A 21,789-nucleotide genomic window follows, 5' to 3' on the forward strand; every position below is an offset into this window, starting at 1 on the left:
GCAAGTAGGTGGCCTGTCTCCCCAATATAGAGGTGACCACACCGGTTGCAGCGGATGCAATAGATGATGTGTGTGGAGGTGTAGGTGAATTTGTGGCGGATATGGAAGTATCCCTTGGGGCCTTGGAGGGAAGTAAGGGGGGAGGTGTGGGCGCAAGTTTTGCATTTCTTGCGGTTGCAGGGGAAGGTGCCGGGAGTGGAGATTAGGTTGGTGGGGGGTGTGGACCAGACGAGGGAGTCACGGAGGGAGCGGTCTTTTCGGAACGCTGATAGGGGAGGGGAGGGAAATATGTCCCTGGTGGTGGGGTCCGTTTGGAGGTATGAGCCCTGGACCAAGCCTTCGTGGGTATAGATTGTTCTGCTATAACACAAAAATTGTGTTTCTCTGCAGCCTCGCGCTATAGAAAATTGTGCTGGAGAAGATCGCTAATAGAAAATCACTATACCCATTCAGTAGAAAGTTTGTGTTATCCAAACAATGGTCATAATTCGTCAATCACGTTATTGCCAATTTGCGCTGCTGAAACGCGCATTATTACAGAACTGCCTGTACTGAGTTTTTGTGTGTGGACTGTGCCTTTGTGTGTGGCCAGGCCTCCATGAATGGAATGTGCCTTTGTCATGTTTTTTGTATGTACATTATGCCTTTGTAGGTGGACTGGGCCTGTGTGGGTGTTGTGTAGGATGACTGCCAGCTGGTCCATGTGTAGGCTGACCGATAGCATTGAAGGTTGTCTGTTTTTACTGTTTTGTATTACTGTCTAAAATGAGATGTGTTCCTATGAAATGTTTTATATCACATCTTACTTTTCTGTGATGTGCTTTGAACAGTGTCTGTTGCTGTGTGCTATTATTTTTGTGTGGAATTTGACTTGTTGTTCAACCTTTTACATCTAGGAGACGGTAAGTTTTGCTTTTCTTTTTATGCAATGTATTTAGATTTTTGCAGTACTTTTTCTAAGGGGAAAAATTTATCTATGTTTCGACAAAATGTTTTATGTTTTTATTTATAATGAGATTTGGAGTGTTCTATGTTAACATCTCTATTTCTCTGCTGAGTTTTGATGTACAGTGGTGAATGTTATCAGGTGCTGTGACTTCATGTGGACTTTAAATAAAAATATACATATAACCGGGGGAAAAAATAAACCAAGGGATTTAAAATCTCCTCAGTTCAGGAAACTGAATTTGAGCTGGCTGTCCACAGCCAGTTTATTTACTTGTGAAAAGTAAGGGTAACTTGCTGACAGGATACCAGCTTCTCTATGTTGTTATTTCAGTATTGGAGAAACTCAGCAGGTCTTGCAGAAACTGTAGAGAGAAAACAAGTTAACATTTTCAGTACTGTAACCCTTCATCAGAAGTGTAAATCTATCCTGCTTTATTTCTTAACTAAGATCACAAATACTCATGAGTTCATTTTAACCTAACACAATCTATTTTTTGGGTAGGGATAGTTTTGGATGAGATGCATTTGACATTCTTTTTTATTTATAGTCAATTGACTCCAGTTGTGTGAACAATAAGATATAAAATAGGAGTCTAACATGAACCTGAAACAAGGTTTGTTTTCATTTATCTCCAAGAAACCAGCCTTATATTTCTTTCTCTGGAGCTGTCTCCAGTAACTGAACGTCTCTCTGCAAAGAAATGGCCAAATTAATGAAAGCATTGGAAGTAGAATGCACTAGATGCAGCTTTGGCACAAGTGCCAAGAAAATACTGAGAAAACACAACATGGAAAAATATGGGACATTCAGGGACTTTGAAGGTTAGCCAAACAGCTGTGATAGAAGTCAGTCAAGGTGAGTAGTTGGACTGTGAGAATTCATGAAAGACGCAATAAGATTTGTTTTTTTAAGACAATGGACAACATCAACTTATTCAATTAACCATATAGACTAAAACTTTTAAATGGCAATACACACTCAGCTAGAGAACTACCATCTCGCTTTACAAAAGGAATATTTAACATTAGATTCCCTCCTACTTTGTAAAGTTGTAAAATTGAGATAAATACAATCTAAAGAAATTACACTAGATTTTGAAAATAGTTTTTTCTAAATTATATTTGATTGCATATCAAATGTTTTCAAAGTGGCCTTAAACACTGTGCATAATTTAAAGGAGAATAACCATATTATAACTATCATTTATATTCTGTGACACAATATTCATTATTAAATTGACATTTCCTACAATAAATGTTTTGATGCACATATAAAGAAGCTGTCATCTCATATTTACATGCTTACAACCAAATCCTAGAATTTTGAAATTATGATTCTAAGTACTGATGTTGCTAAATTAATAAAAACTATTTTTGCTAAAATATACCTTGCATGTCTTTTTTCTATGATAATTCTGCTAAGTTGAAAATGTCTGGGATAGAGGATGTTTTAGTTGAGGACCCATTTTATAGCTGACCAAGGTCCTTTACTGGTCTAAAATTTCTTTTAACTGAGGTTATAAGTTGACTTGCTGATAGGTAATGATAGTAGAACAATTCACATCTCTGATTGACTGGCAAGTTGAATTTGATGTAACAATCCAGTGTAAATCTTATGAGAGTCTTAGTGAAGTTTGATGATTATCTCTTACTTACATTTGACTGTTATGGTTATATAGTTCAACATCTCCCTCATTTTCCAGGTTAAAAAAAAAATTCTGGATGCTGTAAATCAGAAATTAAAAACAGAATTGCTGCAAAAGCTCAGCAGGTCTGACATCATCTGTGGAGAGAAATCAGAGTTAACATTTCATTCTGAGTTCTCCGCTACTGTCACTCAACCTGAAATGTTAACTCTGATCTCTCTCCATAGATGCTGCCAGACTTGCTCAACTTTTACAGCAATTTCTGGTTTTATTCCATTTTCCAGGTTACTGTGTTTGTTTGGAATTGCACTAAGATTCATGGCTCTCTTTCAGGTTCATCCTTATCTATTTTAACATAATTCATGTGAATAAGATGGCATCTATTTTTTTCTTCGCTACATGTGTGCCTTAAACATGTCTACATTACAAATCATTTGCCATTATCCTGCATATTTGGAGGTTACTTTCAACTTACAAGCAATTTGAGATCTGGCGTTCAAAACACAAACACAGGAATTAGGAGCAGGAGTAGATTACTCAGCCCATGAAGCCTACTCTGCCATTCCACAAGATCCTACCTGATGTGATTATTCCACATTCTCATCTAGTTCATACAGCCTTTCACCTCTTTGCTTATCAAGAGCCTATCTATCTCATCCTTAAATATATTCAAAGAATTTGCATCCACTCTAAAGACTCATAGGATTATTTGATCCACCATGACTTATTGTGTGGCAAAGCAGTTTAATGGGTTGAATGGCCTACTTCTGCTCCTATGTGTTTTGATTTTATGGACTCTGGACCCTCTGAGGAAAAAAAAATCTCCTCATCTCTGTCCTCAGTGGAATACCCTTTATTTTTAAACAAACACCCTAAGTACTACATTCCAATATCTTTGCTGGGTTTCTGTATCTAGACTAATCAGATAAACCACAAATGATGGTCCCAGTGTTAAGTACTGAGATATTGATCTAATTATTTGTATATATAATCACATTCACAGCCCATGTCAGAACATGCTATTCAATTTGCTCCTTTTTGGTCAGTATTTATTTCTTAACAGTTGGGTACTGTTAACTACAGGCAAAAATTGGTGAGAAAGGTCACATTTATACTTTCTAACATCTCTTTTTTTTTACCTTATCTTGCACCTCTAAGAACAACTTCCCAAACATTTCAACATGAAAGGCACTCAATGCAAATTGTTATTGTTGGGGGTGAAAGCAGAAGAGAGGAAAGCAAAGACATTTAAAACATTTCCTTTATGGTCAGGACTAGGAACCTGTTCTTCCTCTCACTAACTGCAAGACACAGGTGCCAATTGTAGCATCTCTGTGGCGGAAATAAGTTAAATCGCTGGAAAAAAGGAATAAATCCTGGAACCTTAACCACCTATGTGACACAGTTAATCACTGGATAAACAGAATTAGGGAAACTGCAACCCTTTTCCCAAAAAAATAAAAGCTAGTTTGTTTCATTATAGTACTCTTTACAAATAGTTTCATCTGTTGTTAAGGGAACTGAATGTGGATCTAAGCTTCCCATAATTAATGCAAAATGAGCAATACCTGGTATACTGTATTAACAGAATTTGCCATGTAGTATTTGGATATGTTACTTTGTACCCATTTGCATTACATACTTTTTTGTTGACCTTGGGACATTTCAAACATCTATTGTCAATGAAGTACTTTTTGAAGCATAGGCATCTTCATGAAACAGGACGTACGGCAGCCAGTTCATGCACAGCGAGTTCCCACAAATAGCAGTATAAGAGTGACTAAGTAATATGTATTTTAATAGTGACTAGATAATATGAATGAGCTGCCAGAGGAAGTGGTGGAGACTAGTACAATTACAACATTTAAAAGGCATCTAGATGGTTAAAGGAGCAGGAAGGATTTCAGGGGATAAGGGCTAAATGCTGGCAAATTAGACTAGATTAATTTAGGATATCTGGTTGGCATGGACGAGTTGGCCCGAAGGGTCTGTTTCCTTGCTGTACATCTTTGACTCAGTTACCTATCATTGGATAACTAGATGTGACTTTACCTAAACATGATTTCCCTTCTTAGGTTGGACGAGAGGGAACGTTCCAGTTACCCAACATTGTTAACTGACCACACTTGGAATCCAGTTCAATTACAGCTTCAAATTTAAACTTCATAGCCTATTTTCAAATTACTCTTCTTGTCCTTGTATATCACTCGAACCTCCTCAAGGCCTTCAATCCTCCAGATTGCAGAACTGCTCCACTTCTTCCATCTTGTGTATCCCCTCTTTCAGCAATCTAATCTCTAGAATGCCTTTAGGAAATACACAAATGAAGTAGGAGTAGGATGTTTAGCCCTCAAGACTGCTCTCCCAATCAATTAGATCATGGCTAATCCTCTACTGAAATGTCATTCTCCCGCACTATCCCAGAGTCTTTAATATTTTTGATATCTGTAAAAATATGTATTTCCCTCTCTTTCTCTCCTTTATTAAAAAGACCCTTTACAATCTATATCTTTAATCAAGATTGAAAGGTGTGATTTGCCTTTTTCCTGGAGGTGACAAGGAGGAAGTAAGTATCTCTCTAGGCTCCTCTCTCTCTTTCTCTCTCCGTCTCTATCCAACTCTCCCAATTATTTGCCCTTCTTGCCAGATCACCAATTAGTTCTGGACAAAGATGACCATTAAGCCCTTAATGATGAGGTAGAGTGCATTGCTGACCATAATATGCATTGTAATACCCTGATCATTTCTACGTTTCTTCCTGGTGCACTCAACACAACAATAAATTCTTCACTCTTTCAAGTTAAGAGCTGTTTAACTAACCGTTCACAAGTATTTTATAGCGAGAGAGTCCGGTTTCAATAACAACCAATTACATGTGCATTAAAATAAAATCAGTTATAGATCAACTGATCTTGGATTAACTGTCACCTGCAATCTGGGAGATAATACTCAATTATCAGTTTTCAACTAATTAAATCATTCTTAGTGCAAAGGAAAAATGTGCTGTTGGTATGGAAGATGCAGGTGACTACAACATCATTTCTGAACATTAAGGAACTCACCTTTGAGATACAGGTATTGAAGCTCCTGGAGAATATATTGCTACAGGGATAAAAGCATAGAAGCTAGATGAAGAAATTGGCCATTCAGCCCAGAAACTTCTCCACCATTCAATATGATAATGGCTAGTCAATCAACTCATTGTCATAATCCCACTTTCTCTCAATAGCTCTGCTGCTTTTAATTCCAGGCTGTCCATGCATGTTATATGCCTCCTTCTTTAAGACTAGAGCCTCAGTGACTTGAGTCATCCAGAGTTCCCTACTCTTGCAATCCTTACCCTTCACTTTCTTAATTTGTATCAAGGGGTAAGCTTATGATGATGAACAGGATGTGAAATCACAGGAAGAAAGGAAAATCTTCCTTGTGGGCTATGATACTAATACTGTGAAGGATGCTGATGAAGAGGAGGATAATGTCCATGAACCTACCTCACATTCAGAAACTCCTTCTCAGGCTGTACAGAACTCCTTTGTTGAATCCCTCCTATCACATCACCAAGAAAGTCTGGAAATTAGTCAGTTTTTCTTTAACATGTTGGTTGTATTCTTGTGCAACTCTGTTACAGAAAAATCATGCTTTAGAAATAGTGTTTAAAGTGATGGCGCTGTAATCATGTTTTAAAAGTTCACATACAGAAACAGTATCCCCAATTCATCAACCACAACAAATGTTATAATATAATGACCTGTACTGTTAGTGAGGATTTGACATTCAGAAACTCACAGAGCCAAGTGGAAATGAAGAAGTAGAGATTAGGTGATGATATATCACATTCCCAGTAGAAAAAAGAAATAAATTATCCATGACTTTGAGCTGAAGAATTGAGAACTAATCTGAAAGGAAGGCAGTTAACGAACTTAAGAAATAAGAGTAGCAGCAGGCCATCTAGCCTCTCAAACCTGCACCACCATTGCATAAGATTTGAAAATGGTGGCACTGGAAAAGCACAGCAGGTCAGGCAGCATCCGAAGAGCAGGAGAGTCAATGTTTCAGGCATAAGCCCTGAAGGGGCATCAGGAATGTCTACTCTCCTGCTCCTCAGATGCTGCCTGACCTGCTGTGCTTTTCCAGCACCTCACCTTTTGACTCTGACTCTCCAGCATCTGCAGTCCTCACTTCCACTATTGAACAAGGTCATGGCTGATTTGCCCAAGACCTCAGTTTCTCTTTTATGTCAACTCTGCATTGCTATAAACTCCCTGATATTTCAAAAATCTATCTACCTCTTCTTTAAATACTTCCAGTGATTTAAGCTTTCACAACTCTCTGGGGTAGAGAAGTCCAGATATTCACTACTGTCTGGGAGAAGAAATTAATTCACATCTCAGTTTTAATTCAGTGTCCCTTTTTCCATAAATATGTCCTCTTGTGCAAGGTTACACCACTAGTACAGACATCTATTTTATCAAGTCCCTTCAGAATCTTGTGTTTCAATAGTACAACCCCTTATTCTTCTAAACGCCAAAGAATAAAAGTCAAAACTGTTTAACTATTCTTGATAAGTCAAACATTCTTCACAGAAATCAGTATCAGGAATCTCTTCTGAATGACCTCTAATGCCAGTATAGGCTTTTAAAAATATGCGAGCAAAAAACATACTTTAGGTGTGGTTTTACCAACATCCTGGACAGTCGTAACAAGACCTCTCTGCTTTTAAACTTCAAACTCTTAGCAATAAAGGCTAAACTTCAGTTTACATTCTTTATTACTTGATTTACCAGAATGCCAATGTTTTCCCTTTCATGCACAATTACACCTACATCCCTCTGTACTGTACATTTTTGGAGTTCTTCTCTAATTAAACATTAGTCTGCCTTTTGACTCTTCCTAACAAAGTTCATGATCTCTCACATTCTCGCATTTAATTCCATCATGCTTTTGCCCACTCGTCACAACATACCTTTCCACCTATTTTTGTATCATCAGCAAATTTGGGTAATTTACACGCTGCCCCCTCTTCCCAAGTTACTGATATAGGTTGCAAATAATTGAGGTCGTAGAACTGTTTAATTTGAAAATCCAGCAATTCTGCCTTTCCAACCAGAAAATAACCCAGTAATCACCACACTCGGTCTTCTGTTGTTAACCAATTCTCAATCCATTCCAATACCTTATCCCCAATATTATGATTCCTATCTTATGAAATAGCTTTTGATGTGGGAGTTTATTGAATACTTTCTCAAATTCCAAACATATTTTAACAGCTACCAGTTCTACTTTATCAATACTGCTTGTTATATCCTTAAAGAACTCTATCAAATTTGTCAAACAAAATTTCCTTTTCACAAAATTATATTGACTCTGTTTGATTGTGTCAAGCTTTTCTAAATCTCCTGCAATTTTTCCTTAATAATGGATTTAAGCATTTTCTAGCTATGTAGCAGGTATTATGTTAACTGACTTACAGTTTCTACCTTTCTGTTTCCCTTCCTTCCTGAACAAGGGCAGCACATTAGTGGTTTCCAAAGTACTGGAACTCTTGAATCTCATGAGTTCTGGAATATTGTGACCAATGCTACCACTATCTCTATATCCATTTCCTTTAAAACTCTTGAATGCAAACCATCAGGTCCTGGCGACTGGTCTTTTTTTTTAACATCCCATTTGTCAAATACTTTATCCCTTGTGATAAGACTATTATAAGGTCTTTCCTCTAGTTAGCGGCACGGTGGCACAGTGGTTAGCATTGCTGCCTCACAGCACCAGAGACCTGGGTTCAATTCCCTGCCTCAGGCAACTGTCTGTGTGGAGTTTGCACATTCTCCCTGTGTCTGTGTGGGTTTCCTCAAGGTGCTCTGGTTTCCTCCCACAGTCCAAAGATGTACAGGTTAGGTGAATTGGCCATGCTAAATTGCCTGTCGTGTTAGGTGTAGGGGAATGGGTCTGGGTGCATTGGTCTTCAAAGGGTCGGTGTGGACTTGTTGGGCCAAAGGGCCTGTTTCCACACTGTATCTAATCTTAGCAGCCTACTATAACCTTTGGGAAGGTTATAGTGCATTCCACCATGAAAACGGATGCAAAATATTGGTTTAAAATATCTGTTACTCTTCTGTTCTCCTTATCAATTCCCCGATTGTTACCTCCAAGGGTGCCACTCTTATTTTAGCTACTGCCTTTTCTTTAATATAGAGCACACTGCCATGTGAAATTTTGATACCACTCTCTTGGGATATGCAACATCTGATCCTGTGATTCTACAGTCAACAAGTATCATTTGCAATTAAATGAGGGAAACTTGTTCTTTGTTTACACATTCATAGAATGTATAGCAACTGTTCCATGTCTAAGAGGTGACCAGTAGTCAGGCCTTCGATTCCTTGAATTTACAGTTTGCAGCCCTGATGGCAATAGAAAATTGATTAGATGTTATTTAATCTAAAAACTTTGACAGTCCAAGATTCAGGATGATTTCTCTGAATTTTTATGATCTCTTAGCTACCATTAATGAAGCCAAGCCAGCCTATTAATTAATATAGAAACAAAATTCAGAACTAAATCTTCATAAACAGAGTATCAAATGTCATGCATCTAACCTTGGGTACTAATTATACTCCTTTCAAGAGATGTGGATAGTGCTGGCTGGACTAGCAGTCAATGCTTGCTCATAGTTGATTTTGAGAATGTAATGGGGAGCTTGCTTTTTGAAATGCTGCAGTCCATTCTCAGTCGGTAAACCCACAATGTTATTAAGGAGGGTGTTCCAGGATTTTGACCCAGTGATACTGAAGGAACAATAATATCTTTCCCAGTCAGGATGGCGAGTGACTTGTGGAGCTTGATAGCAGGCTTCTCAGGAGCAACCTGAAGAGATACAGACAGCAATAGGCTTCTTGAAGGCCCAAACAGACATAAGAAGAGGACCCTGCTAATCCTTGGAGCCTAAGATCAGAAATCATGTCCCACAATACAGCTCCCATAAACACCAGAACAGATGAGTAAACAGAAGGCACACTGAGAGAAAGATATTGTTTGGGTTGAGTTGGTCAACTAAAATTGAAAGTAAAATGTAAAACTGTAAAACTCTTGCATTATTAAGTAAAAACAGTAGGACACAAGACACCTTAGGTCAGCCTGCCCATTACTGATACTGCATCTAGGAACTATTTACATTTCCCATTAAGTTGTGAACATGAGCACATGATCACATCATAGAGTCATCTATCCACTGACTTACAAGCTGGTTGGGATTTTTGACTGCTCGAGTGAAAGAAGATCAATCTTACATTCTTTGTCAAAATACCAACAATGTTAGAAGATTCCCTCCCCACTTCGGTTGAATTAATATTTTAGTGAAACTTTGAATCGATTGAAGTTAACCAAAATCTAATTTCCTGTATTTGAATAATATTCAGAAACCTTCAAGAATTGGAGACAGTATCTGAAATAGATTATTCTTTTTTTGTTCGATCACAAGACCACATTCAATGGATCATGATGGAATTGTTCAGTACTGAATGACAAAAAAAAAATAAAATCTAATGTGGTATAGCCCAGAGGTGATAAAAACAACAGTCTGTCCACTAAATGCCATAAACTCCAAAGTGAACTTACAAAATAGAGAGCAGACTGTCGGAGGTTGGTGAAAAAGATGATTCACCAGCACGTCTAAGAGGCATTAGTTCATCAGATCAGAGCCTTGTGCTGCACTGTTGATCGACTTGCCCTGTTTATCATAGAGTATCACACTTCAGCAGCAAGTGTAACATTTGTATTTTCATGTTAGGACTATTTTTACACTATTAGTTCTAAGATTCAAGTAGCTCAGCTAGCTAATTGAAATGTAGCACATTGGTATTGAATCACAAATTTAACCACTAACACTATGATGATATTTCAAAAGTATTTCCTTGACTGTAAGTGTTTGAAGTGTCCTATGGTGCTAAAAGGCATGAAGTTAAGTTAGTTCTTCTTTCTAGTAATCAAAAACAAAATAATGCATTAAAATGCACAAAACATTATCTTTGCTGAAATTTTGCATCTCGTTAACAGCATCACATACTTGTTTAAAGTAGTTTCAGTTTCTATGGGATGTGGGCATCGCTGGCTGGACTAGCATATACTTCCCAATAGCCCTGGAGAAGTGTTGGTGAGCTGCCTTAACATAGAACATAGAACAATACAGCACAGAACAGGCCCTTTGGCCCACGATGTTGTGCCGAACAGCCTTCTTGAACAACTGCAATTGATGTGCTGTAGGGGCACCTACAATGCTGTTAACAAGGAGCTCCAGCATTTTGACTCAGTGACACTGAAGGAGCGGTGATATATCTCCAAGTCAAGATGACGAGTGTTTTGAAGGGGAACTTGCAGGCGATGGTGTCCCCATGTATCTGCTACTCTTGTTTTTCTAGATGGTTGTCAGTTTTAAAGGTGCTGTCTCATGAGCCTGGGGATGTAGTTGCACACCATGTCAGACAACATAAGTTACAAGAACTTTGGCAATAAACTTTGTAATGAGATTGTTATTTTGGACTCAATAAAGAGATGAGAGACACCTGAAGGATCTCTGCAGGAAGTGAATCCATAAGGGAATGTTTGATGTGACATGCATAATCTTTGATGCTATGGACCATCTGAGCAGAAAGTCAATGGCTGACCACCGGGAAAGGCAAAGGGAATCGGCAGAGAGTGCAGGAATCCCCAGCGGCCATTCCCCTTGAACACAAGTATAGCATGTTGGTGGAGGGCGCGGGGAATATGATCACTCAGGGGAAAGCGGCAGTAGCCAGATTGGTGGCGCTACAATTGGCTCCGGTGCCCAGTGGGAAAGGGTAAAAGTAAACAGGACCTTAGTGATAGGAGACTTGATAGTAGTTGGGGGGGGGGGGGGGGGGCAGATAGGAGATTCTGTGGTCTCAAATGGGAATCCAGAATGCTGTGTTGCCTCTCAGGTGCCAACATCCAGGATGTCTCCCAGCGGCTGCAGACCATTCTGAAGGGGGATGGGGAGCAGCCAGAAGTCATTGTGCATGTTGGCACAAATGACATATGATAGAAATAGGGATACACTCCTGCAGAGTGATTCTAGAGAGCTAGGAAAAAAGTTAAAAACCAGGACCTTGTTTCTGATAATCTCCAGATTACTACCAGTGCCATATGCATGTGAGGGTAAGAACAGGAGAATATGGCAGATATTTAGCGTGGCTAACAGGGATTCAGATTTTTAGATCATTGGGATCTTTTCTGGGACAGAGGTGACCTGTTCAAGAGGAGCAGGGTTGCACCTGAACTGGAGGGGGCCCAATATCTTGGCCGCAGGTTTGCAGGTGCTGCAAGGGAGGATTTAAATCGGATTGATAGGGTGATGGGATCCTCAACAGCAGGGAGGCAAGTATGAGGCTTGAAGGAGATACAGTAATCACAAATAGTAAGTTGAAGAATAGTAAGTTAATACTAATAAATGCCTGTTGGGTTAAATTGCATTTATTTCAACGCAAGAGGGCTGACAGGTAAGGCTGACAAATTAGTGCGTGGATATGTACATGGGACTGGGATATTATAGCCATTACAGAAATATAGCGAAGGGAGAATTAGGACTAGCAGCTTGATGTGCTAGCGTACACGTGCATTAGGTAGAACAGAGGTGTTAGGAGGAGGGGAGAGGGAGTTGCATTTTTGATTAAGGCGAATATCACAGCAATAACCAGAGATGAAATAACTGAAGGATCTTCCAGTAAGGCTTTGTAAGTGGAGTTAAGAAATAAGATGGGGATGGTGATGTTACTAGGATTGTATTGTATGCTCCCAAATATTCAATGGGAATTAGAGGAACAAATTTGAAGAGAGACTGGGGAGACTTGCAGGACCAATAGGGTTATCGAAGTCGAGGATTTTAATTTTAATGGAGGTATTTCAAATACATTAAAGGAAAAAGAATAACTGGAGAGAGAGAGAGAGAGAATAGGGCCCCTCAAGGACTAAAGTGTACATGTATGTGTAGAACCACTGGAGATGGATGAGGTTCTCTGTGCTTATCATACTGAAAGACATGAAGACTTGGGAACTTGGGGAAATTAGTGGTGATATCTTGGGGCTAGTCCATATCACAGTAGAGGGGGTGTTGGATGTATTAGAATGTATGAAGGTGGATAAATCTCCTGGTCCTAACCAGATATATTCAAGAATACTGCAAGAGGCTAGAGAAGAAATTGCAGGGCCCTAACTGATATTTTTCGTCATTGTTGGCCACGGGTGAGGTCCTGGAAGACTGGAGGGTAGCAAATGTTGTGTCTTTATTCAAGAAGGGCTGCAAAGAAAGGTCTGTGAGCTATAGACCAGTCAGTTTAACATCTGTGGTGGGTAAATTGCTTGAAAAGATTCTGAGGGATAAGATACACATGCATTTGGAAAGACAGGGTTTGATTAGGAGTAGTCAGCATGAATTTGTGAGTGGGAGATCCTACCCCAAATTTATTAGAGCTCGTGATGAAGTGACTAGGGAGGTTGACGAGGGCAGGGCAATAGATGCAGTCTATATGGATTTTTATAAGACCTTTGATAAGGTTCCACATGGTAAGCTGCTCTGGAAGGTTACATCAAATGGAATCCAGGGCAAGCTAGCAAATTGGATACACAATTGGCTTGATGGTAGGAAGCTGATGGTAGTAGTGGAAGGATGTTTATCCGACTGGAGGCCTGTGACTCGTGAAGTGCCTCAGGGTTTGGTGCTGAGCCCATTACTGTTTGTTATCTATATTGATAATTTGGATGAGAATGTACATGGCATGACTAGTAATTTTATAGATGACACTAAAATAGGTGGTATCGTGGACAGTGAGAAAGGTTATCAGAAATTGTAACTGGACCTTGATCAGCTGGGGAAGTGAGCTGAGAAATGACAAATGGAGTATAGTATAGATAAAAAGAGGTCTTGCATTTTGGAACGTCAAATCAAGCTAGGAGTTCCATGGTGAATGGTAGTGTCTTAAGGAGTGTAGTAGAACAGAGGAATCTTGGAGTTCAGGTGCACGGTTTGCTGAAAGTGGAGTCACAGGTAAACAGGGCAGTGAAGAAGGCTTTTGGCACACTGGTCTTCATCAGTCACGGTATTGAGTATAGAAGCTGGGAAGTTATATTGCCATTATACAGGACGTTGGCTAGTCCACACTTGGAGAATTGTGTTCAGTTTTTGTCACCTTGTTACAGGAAGGATGTTATTAAACTGGAAAGAGTGCAGAAGGATGTTACCTGGACTCAATGGTCTGAGTTATACAGAGTTTGGACAAACTAGGAGGAGTTTTAGGAGACTGAGAGGTACCTTATAGAGGTGTATAAGATCGATCATGAAAGGCATGGATGGGGTGAATGCACTCAGTCTTTTTCCCAGGATTGGGGAATCGATGGCTAGAGGACAGCAATTTAAGGTTAGAAGGGAAAGAATAAAAGGAAATCTGAGAGTGGTAAGCATATGGAATGAACTGCCAGCAAAAATGGTTCAGGCAAGTACATTAACAACATTCAAAAGGCATTTGGACAAATATATGGATAGGAAAGGATTTAAAGGATATGGGCCAAGCACAGGGAAATGGGGTTACTGTGGATGGACATTTTGGTCGACATGGACCAGTTTGGGTCAAAGGGACTGTCTCCATGCTGTGAGACTCTATGACTCTAATGGTTACTATATAGTATAGTAAATGAGAACAATGATGTAGTTAACCAGTAGTACACTGTATCATATCCAATCTGCTCAATGTGCCTTAATGCAAAGCCATTGTACACAGCCAAAAGACCATAAGACCGTAAGCCATTCTGCTCCTTGAACTTGCTGCACCATTCAATCGGATCATGCCTGATCCAAACTTCCTCATTTGACTTTCCTAGCTTTTCTGCAAAACCCTTGATTCCTTTTCTGATCAAGAATCTCTGCCACTCTTCATCATTGCACACCACTTTTGACAGCTGGCCACAATGCCTTCTCTTTCTTTTGTCTTGCATGCACCATCAGCATGTCTGCCATCATCTCACTGAAATGGGTGGCATCCATAGAGTCAACCTCCTCAAAGTCTGAAGACGAGAACACATAGGCCTCAGAGGAAGCAACAGCAAGGCTGCTTCCTGCACCTCCACTATTCCAGATACTGACACCTCACTGGGAATGTTAAGCTTAGAATGTGCGTAAATACATCCTAATGAGAACCTCACTGCCAGAGCTTCACAGCTGGCTGAAGGAGAGGTGTCCCACACTGCTGGAACTTGACAGATTCTGGAGAGCAGGGAACTGCTCAGCCCCAGGCAGGAGAGGTCACTGTGGTGTCAACAATTAGGGACTTAATCCATATGCATAGGGAGCAACAGGAAGTGCAGACAGATATGTGAGATCACAAATAGAAAGAAATAGATCACAATTCGGTCATTTGGCCTCTGAACTGCCACTCAGTATGATCATGGCTGATCCAACATTTCTCATGTCCATTTTCCTGCACTTTCCCCACAACCCTTGATTCCCTAACAGCACAAGAATCTGTCTGACTCAGCCTTAGGTATAAGTAATGCCCCGACCTCCCCGTGGTGAATTCCAAAGACATTCAACTCTCTGTGGGAAGAAATTCCTCTTCATCTTAGTCTTAAATTGGTGTCCCTTTATTCTGAGACTATGCCCTTTGATCCTAGACACTCCCATGAGGGGAAACATCCTCTCAGCATTTACCTGTCAAGCCTTTTAAGAATCCTACGTATTTCAATAAGACCACATTTCATTTTTCAAAATTCCAAAGGTAGAGTCCCAACCTATTTGACCTTTGCTTATAAGCCAAGTCTCCATGACAGCGAACCTTCTATGAACTGCCTTCAATGAAAAGATATTGTTCCTAAAATAGGGGGACGGAAACTGCTCGCTGAACTCTGGTCTCACCAGCACCTTGCAAGTTTCAGTGAGACTTCGCTATTCCTATATCTAACATCTTTGAAATAAGGGCAAATATTCTATTAGCCTTCCTGCTGGGTCTGTGTACTAGCTTTCTGTTTTTCAAGGACAGGTAGCCTCAAGTCTCTTTGTGTTTCAGCTTTCTGCTATTTTTCTCCATTTTTGCAGGAAAATAAATAAGAAGATACCTGATTATTGTCAAGCAAAAGTGCAACATTTTCCAAACATGTTTTTCACATTAAGTTCTTTGTTTTCCAAAACTCTGTTTTTATTGTTCCAGTGTTGGTGAAAGCTTATGTGTTAAGGAATGTGAATCCTAAAGTAGTGATAAATGGATGTACGGTTTTCAGTGCTATGACGATCTGTTCTTTTCTTAACGACAGGGCCAGAACATCATTTGGAACTATGAGATCATTTGGAACTCTAGGAAGTCATGTGATTCAAGATAAATGGCTAAATAATCTGTCTAGTGAGATAATAGCTGCGAGATTCACTAGATTTACCAGCATAGCCAGGACAGAAGTAAGTTGCACTTCTGAAGAGAAGATGCAAACCAGCAACTGTTTTTGGAAGTTTTCAGGTTATCAGAGATGAAAAGAAGTCTTAAGCTGCTTTTGCACCCTCACAGCGGACAAAGTCATAAGTACATCAAACAGTTTGCCTGTCTTTGAGAGAGATGGAGGAAATCACATCAGGTCAATATGCAGAAAGTCACCAAAAGGAAATACTTGTGACCTTATTAATTCAGTAATAAGTTTCAAATTGAAGATAGTTGTTATACTTCTCCGAGATTGAATTTCTGTAATGGATATTGCTGGGGAAAAGGGTTGAATTTTTGCTGCTTGTAAAGTCATTCTAAGTTGTCTTATTTACCTTTCCTTCCTTTCTTTTATGTGATAACCTCATGTGCTTTCATTATATTAATATTAATAGTTACATTCAATGAATATGTTCAATGTTTGACCACTGTAGAAATCAAACTTATACATTGCTGAGAAAAGGCATATGTTCTGATTGGTCAGTGCATTGCCCTGAGAAAGGAGCCAAAAATTGGCAATTCTATGACAGAGTTAACCTGCCTAGCTCAAACTTGAAATAAAGGTTGGCAGTTAATGATCAATTAGCAGTGATGATACATTCCCCGTGGTGATGTATCTACCAATCAGGGCTCACTTGTCAACAAGGAGAAAGTGAGGACTGCAGATGCTGGAGATCAGAGCTGAAAATGTGTTGCTGGAAAAGCAACTTTTATCACTTGTCAACAAATCAGCAGTCTCCTCTTGTACGGTATAAATGTTTTTTTTCCCTTATAATGTTGTTCTTCGAAATTGGTCTGATGAGTTCACAATGAAAAGCAATACTCAAGTTCTGTGCCATCAAATGACTAGTACTAAAACCTATGGTCTATCAAGAGCTGAGATCATAACACAACCAAATGTTTCTCCTTCATATTTTAAAGATATAGATTTCCATTAGAATTCCATATTGCAAGAGCTGGCACAGCAGACTCCATGCACATCTCTATTTTGTCTAAGACATGACAACTTGATAGGACTATGATCTTAGTTTAATGTTCTGACAACTTTATCACTCACCTGCTGATCACAGACATATTATGGTGTGGAAACAGGCCATCGAGCCCATTATGTCTGAACTGGCCTCCTGAACATTTTGATTAGTGTCAATCTCTTGGCATTTTCCCTCTTGAATGCTTCAGTTGAACTTGCTTCCATCGCACTGCCATACCATTCCAGATCCTAAAAACTCTTATCTCACCTTGCTTTTGCAAAACAGTTTAAAACAGCTTTCAAGCCTCTTATGATCAGAAACAGTTTCTCTCTATCTACTCTGTCCAAGCCCGGTGTCATTTTGAAAACCTCTATCAACTTTTTTCTTAAAACTTCTCCTCTGCAAGGAACACAGTTCCAACTATCACCTTGACTGATGTTTCTCATCTCTGGGACCCTTCTTATAAACTTCTTCTGTACTCTCTAACGCATTCACATTTTTTCTGAAGTGTAGTGTCCAAAACTGTTCACAATACTCCAGCTGAGCTGTAACCAGTGCCCTATATAAGTTCAACGTGACCTCTTTGTTCTCACTACTAATCAAGCAAAACATACTCAATGCTTTATTAACAGTTTTCTCCACCTGTCCTATTATCTTTAATGAGTTATGCACATAAAATAATTGAGACTGAATTTCCTCCTACGGTGCCTAGGGAATACTCAGTTCTAAGCCACAGAGTGAATTGAAAAAGACAGAAAACCAATACTTCCAGGTCCTGGTCCAGTCCAATGTCCGAGCATTCCAAAGAATCTGCTGCATAGGGTTCAGTTACAGCAGTTGCAAACAAAGATATGGACATGCATGAAGGTGTGATTGCCTCCCCAGGTCATTCTCCTCTCCCAATGGCTAATACAAATTTTGTGATTAAAAAGTGGTTTTGCTTTTATTCGAGGAATTAATTCATCCTTAAGCCTTGTGCCTTGTTCCCTGGAATGAAGGAGGAATGAGGACCAAGCATATTCTAAACATAGACTGCTGCAATTTGCATCAAGGAAGATCTGGGCTCTTAACATACTCTTACTTATGAGAGGATGATAGCAGCAAGCAAAATACTTAAGTACAGGGTATAAAACAAATACTGATTTCAATACAGTAACACTGCCCTTTTAGCTGTCAACGTGAACTCATCACATTCATTTACAAAGAGCAGAATAGTGGTGGTTAAAAGACATAACGATTGGTTTTGTGTTCCTGTTGTTAGACAGTTGGGAGAGACAATTGCAGAGACATCTCATTGTGTTGTCACTGGATCAGTAATCCAGAGACCCATGCTGTGGGGAAACTATTTTAAATCCTACCACAGCAGCTGTGGACTATAAATTCAACTATAAATCCTGTATCTAAACCTGATTGCAGTCATGTTGACCATGAATCTGTCACCAATTGCTGTAAAAACTGATTGTTTGTGTAAATGATATGGCCCTCTTTCTTCTCTAGAAGATCACTCCTGAAGACTTAGTAGAGAGGCATTATTAATTCAATGAGCTTCTCTGAATGTTCTTCTTTGTAAAAAGAAAAATCACACTCATGCCCTTTCCCACAGCATCTTCTGATCAAAATGGTCAAACCAACAAAATTTCTAATGGACGTCACACTTACCCAAAATCTATCTCGCTGTATAGTGTGTGATATCAAAGCATTTTGGGTACTCGTGCAGAAAAGATCATTCCAAAGGCCTAACCAGATCCTAGAACAAAACACAGGTATCAACAAGATGGTACAACATCACTGGCAGCAGTATTAATAAGGTGCATAAATGCAAACAAACCACGAGGGGCAGAATCAATGAAGCAAAAAGAAAATTTCAGAAGATAATCAAGCTTTCATGTTGTTAAACTCACACACCATGCCAATGGTATAAGGCAATCAGAAGCTTTGACAACTGAATACTTTAAAAGCTAAGATCAATACAGGAACTTGTGCCAACATATTACGGCTATGCATACCAAAGACATGCACCTCAGCTCCACAGTAGAACCCACAACAAACTGTCTCACTTTGTATAATAGATTGCAATTCTGAGCACTGGCAGAATCACACAGCAGTTCCAATATGCAAGCTGATGTTGACATCTCAAAATCTTCTGTTAGATACCAATGGTCTAGCAATGACCATTAGGACTACCAGTATACACAGATCTTGGTATAGCCTCAATTCATCAATTTCAAAACACACTCACTGGGTGGAACAGACCACTTGTAATGCAATTAAATCAGGCAATAATCTTAAACACCAGTACACGGTATGATCAACAATTTTAAGTGTGATGCAGTATTGCACCTCAAAGGCAATGAAACTCCATTTATTGATCCTCCAAGAAAGTGCAGTGTGCACATTCAGGAGATGCTTTATGAAGAGCTAAACAACAGAGAAAAATACCAATTGAAAGATTGACCAATTGAAAAACTGTAAGTATAGCTCCATCAGATGTGATTTAAAGAAAGAGTATAAATGATACAAGCATGGATTTTTCCAATGTACTTTCAATTGTAAGGTATCTGCATTAAAAACTGATGCTTAAAGAATTAAATTCTACATTTTCTTAGCAAATTTACTTTCTGACCTGACTGTGAAGCATGATGATGGGTCTGTCCATTTAGCTGTAGCATCCCAAGAATTCAAAACATTTGAGACATCATTTGGACCATACTGATTCCAACAGTTACCATTTAGGCTGTTAGTTTGCCAAAACCTATTCCAGCAACTCATGGACATTGCTGAGATTGTACATGGTTGTGTTTGCATAGCTGCCAATATCATGGTCATAGAGAACACAAATGCAGAGCATGACCACATCTGCACCAACAGATGGCCACAGTAAAACCACATTGATTAGATTAGACTCCCTACAGTGTGGAAACATGTCATTTGGCCCAACAAGTCCACACCAATCCTCCAAAGAGTAACCCATTTCCCTCTAACTAATGCACCCAACACTATGGTCAAATTTCCCATGGAAAATTCACCTGACCCACACATCTTTGGACTGTGGGAGGAAACCAGGTGCACCCGGAGGAAATCCCCAAATGTGGTGAAAATGTGCAAACTCCACACAGATAGTTGCCCAAGGTGGGAATTGAGAACCTGGGTCCCTGGTGCTGTGAGGGAGCAGTGCTAACCACTGGGCCACCCCATGTTAGATTAGCATTCAACAATGCCAGCCAGTCTTTGCATCCATTTATTCCAAAATGGTGTCTAGCTCAATTCAGGTAAATCTAGGTGTATTAAACAGATATCAAGCCCACATTATAAAGAGCATTTGCGATATTGTCTCAGACTTTTCAACTTCTTCTCATCATATATTGCCAACCTCGAGGGAAGGTATCTTGGTCGAGAGATTTGCTGAAGAAGGACATCCAAAATGTGGTGCAAGATGACCACCAATACGCCTTTGATTCTCTCAAGCAGATTCTGTCATCAAAATTCTGCATATTGCAAAATTACAAAAGATATACAGCTGAAGTGGCTGCAAGACAAAAATCCTGTCATCTGCACAAGATAACAATTCCAATACAGAGCATGAGATATTTGTTCTTATTAGGTGGCACGATAGAAATTTCAAATACAAACTTATTTAGCAAGAAATTTGCATTTGGAAACTGATTATGAGCCTTTAGAAATGACCTGCTGTAAACTTCCAATGAGTGTATCACCAAGTTCACAGCATCCACTTGTCAAGCTGCAAGGATATGAGTTCAGATATAAGCCAGCTGCCAGGATAATTATGTCTAATATACTGAGTAGATGCACAACCCACACAAAGAGCCAAGTATTTCTTTTGATCTAACTCTTGAGATACTAGACTGGATTTGAAGATGTGTTTAGAATTGATCTGTTACAATTTGACCACAGACATTGTGAACAACTGCTGTCAGCAACTACCAAAGATAAGCAATGGCAGGAGTTGCAAGAGACAATCATGTCGTAATGACCTGACAATATTATCTGAGAACATTTGCTAATTTTGACCATACAAAGATGAACTTGGTATGTCACAATAAGCCATATTCAAGAGTAAAACATTTCCTAATAGCCAAAGCATTAAACCAAAATATTACATCCAAATGGGTATTGTACACACAAAACAGCTAGTATGTGAATCTGTGCACTGGCCAGAGATAAATCAGGACATTTAATGACTGGCGATTGGATGTGAGGCATGCCAAACACACCAATCTCTGAAGTAGAAGTGGGGTCACTAAATCCACAAAATGTTCCATTCACTGTTTGGATGAAAGACATATCTGGCAAGAAAGAACAGGTTGTGATTTTTGGAGGTCAGTCATCGGAGTTGAATTAAATTGAATTTATGACCAGGTGTACCGGGGCACACAGTGAAAAGTTTTGTCTTGTGAGCAATACAGGCAGATCATAGAGTTAAGTAGAATAGATAAGTAAACAGAATAGATAGGTAAACAGTGGCAAAAGCAAAAACACAGGTGCAGGTGAATGTTAAGAGTTTGCAAGTCCTTTCAGTAGTCTAACAACAGTAGGGTAGAAACTGTTTTGAAACCAGCTGGTTCATGTGTTCAGGCCTCTGTACTTTCTCCCCAATGGTAGAGATTGTAGAAAGACACAGGGTAGGATGGATCTTTGAGAATGGCAGCTTTTCCTTGACAGTGGGCCTGGTAGATGTGTTCTACAGATGGGAGGTTGGACTTTGTGATTGTCCAGGCCGAGTTCACCACTCTCTGTAAC

At 39.4% G+C, this 21,789-nt stretch overlaps 1 long non-coding RNA gene across 3 annotated transcripts in view; it reads right to left on the bottom strand.

The window, feature by feature from the left end:
- Positions 1 to 21,789, bottom strand: part of LOC122562113 — a 43,539-nt gene that overhangs the window by 19,138 nt on the left and 2,612 nt on the right. For 2 of the 3 annotated variants that reach the window (XR_006315225.1, XR_006315224.1), the window contains exons 2-3: positions 18,691 to 18,778; positions 6,086 to 6,213 (exon numbers count right to left, since the gene is read on the bottom strand). This is a non-coding gene — a long non-coding RNA (uncharacterized LOC122562113). Of the gene's footprint in view, positions 1 to 571; positions 1,311 to 6,085; positions 6,214 to 18,690; positions 18,779 to 21,789 lie in introns of those variants that run through there. The other variant, XR_006315226.1, reaches the window with a different exon arrangement.

Source organism: Chiloscyllium plagiosum, chromosome 2 (genome assembly GCF_004010195.1).
Source record: "Chiloscyllium plagiosum isolate BGI_BamShark_2017 chromosome 2, ASM401019v2, whole genome shotgun sequence".
Taxonomy (NCBI): domain Eukaryota; kingdom Metazoa; phylum Chordata; class Chondrichthyes; order Orectolobiformes; family Hemiscylliidae; genus Chiloscyllium; species Chiloscyllium plagiosum.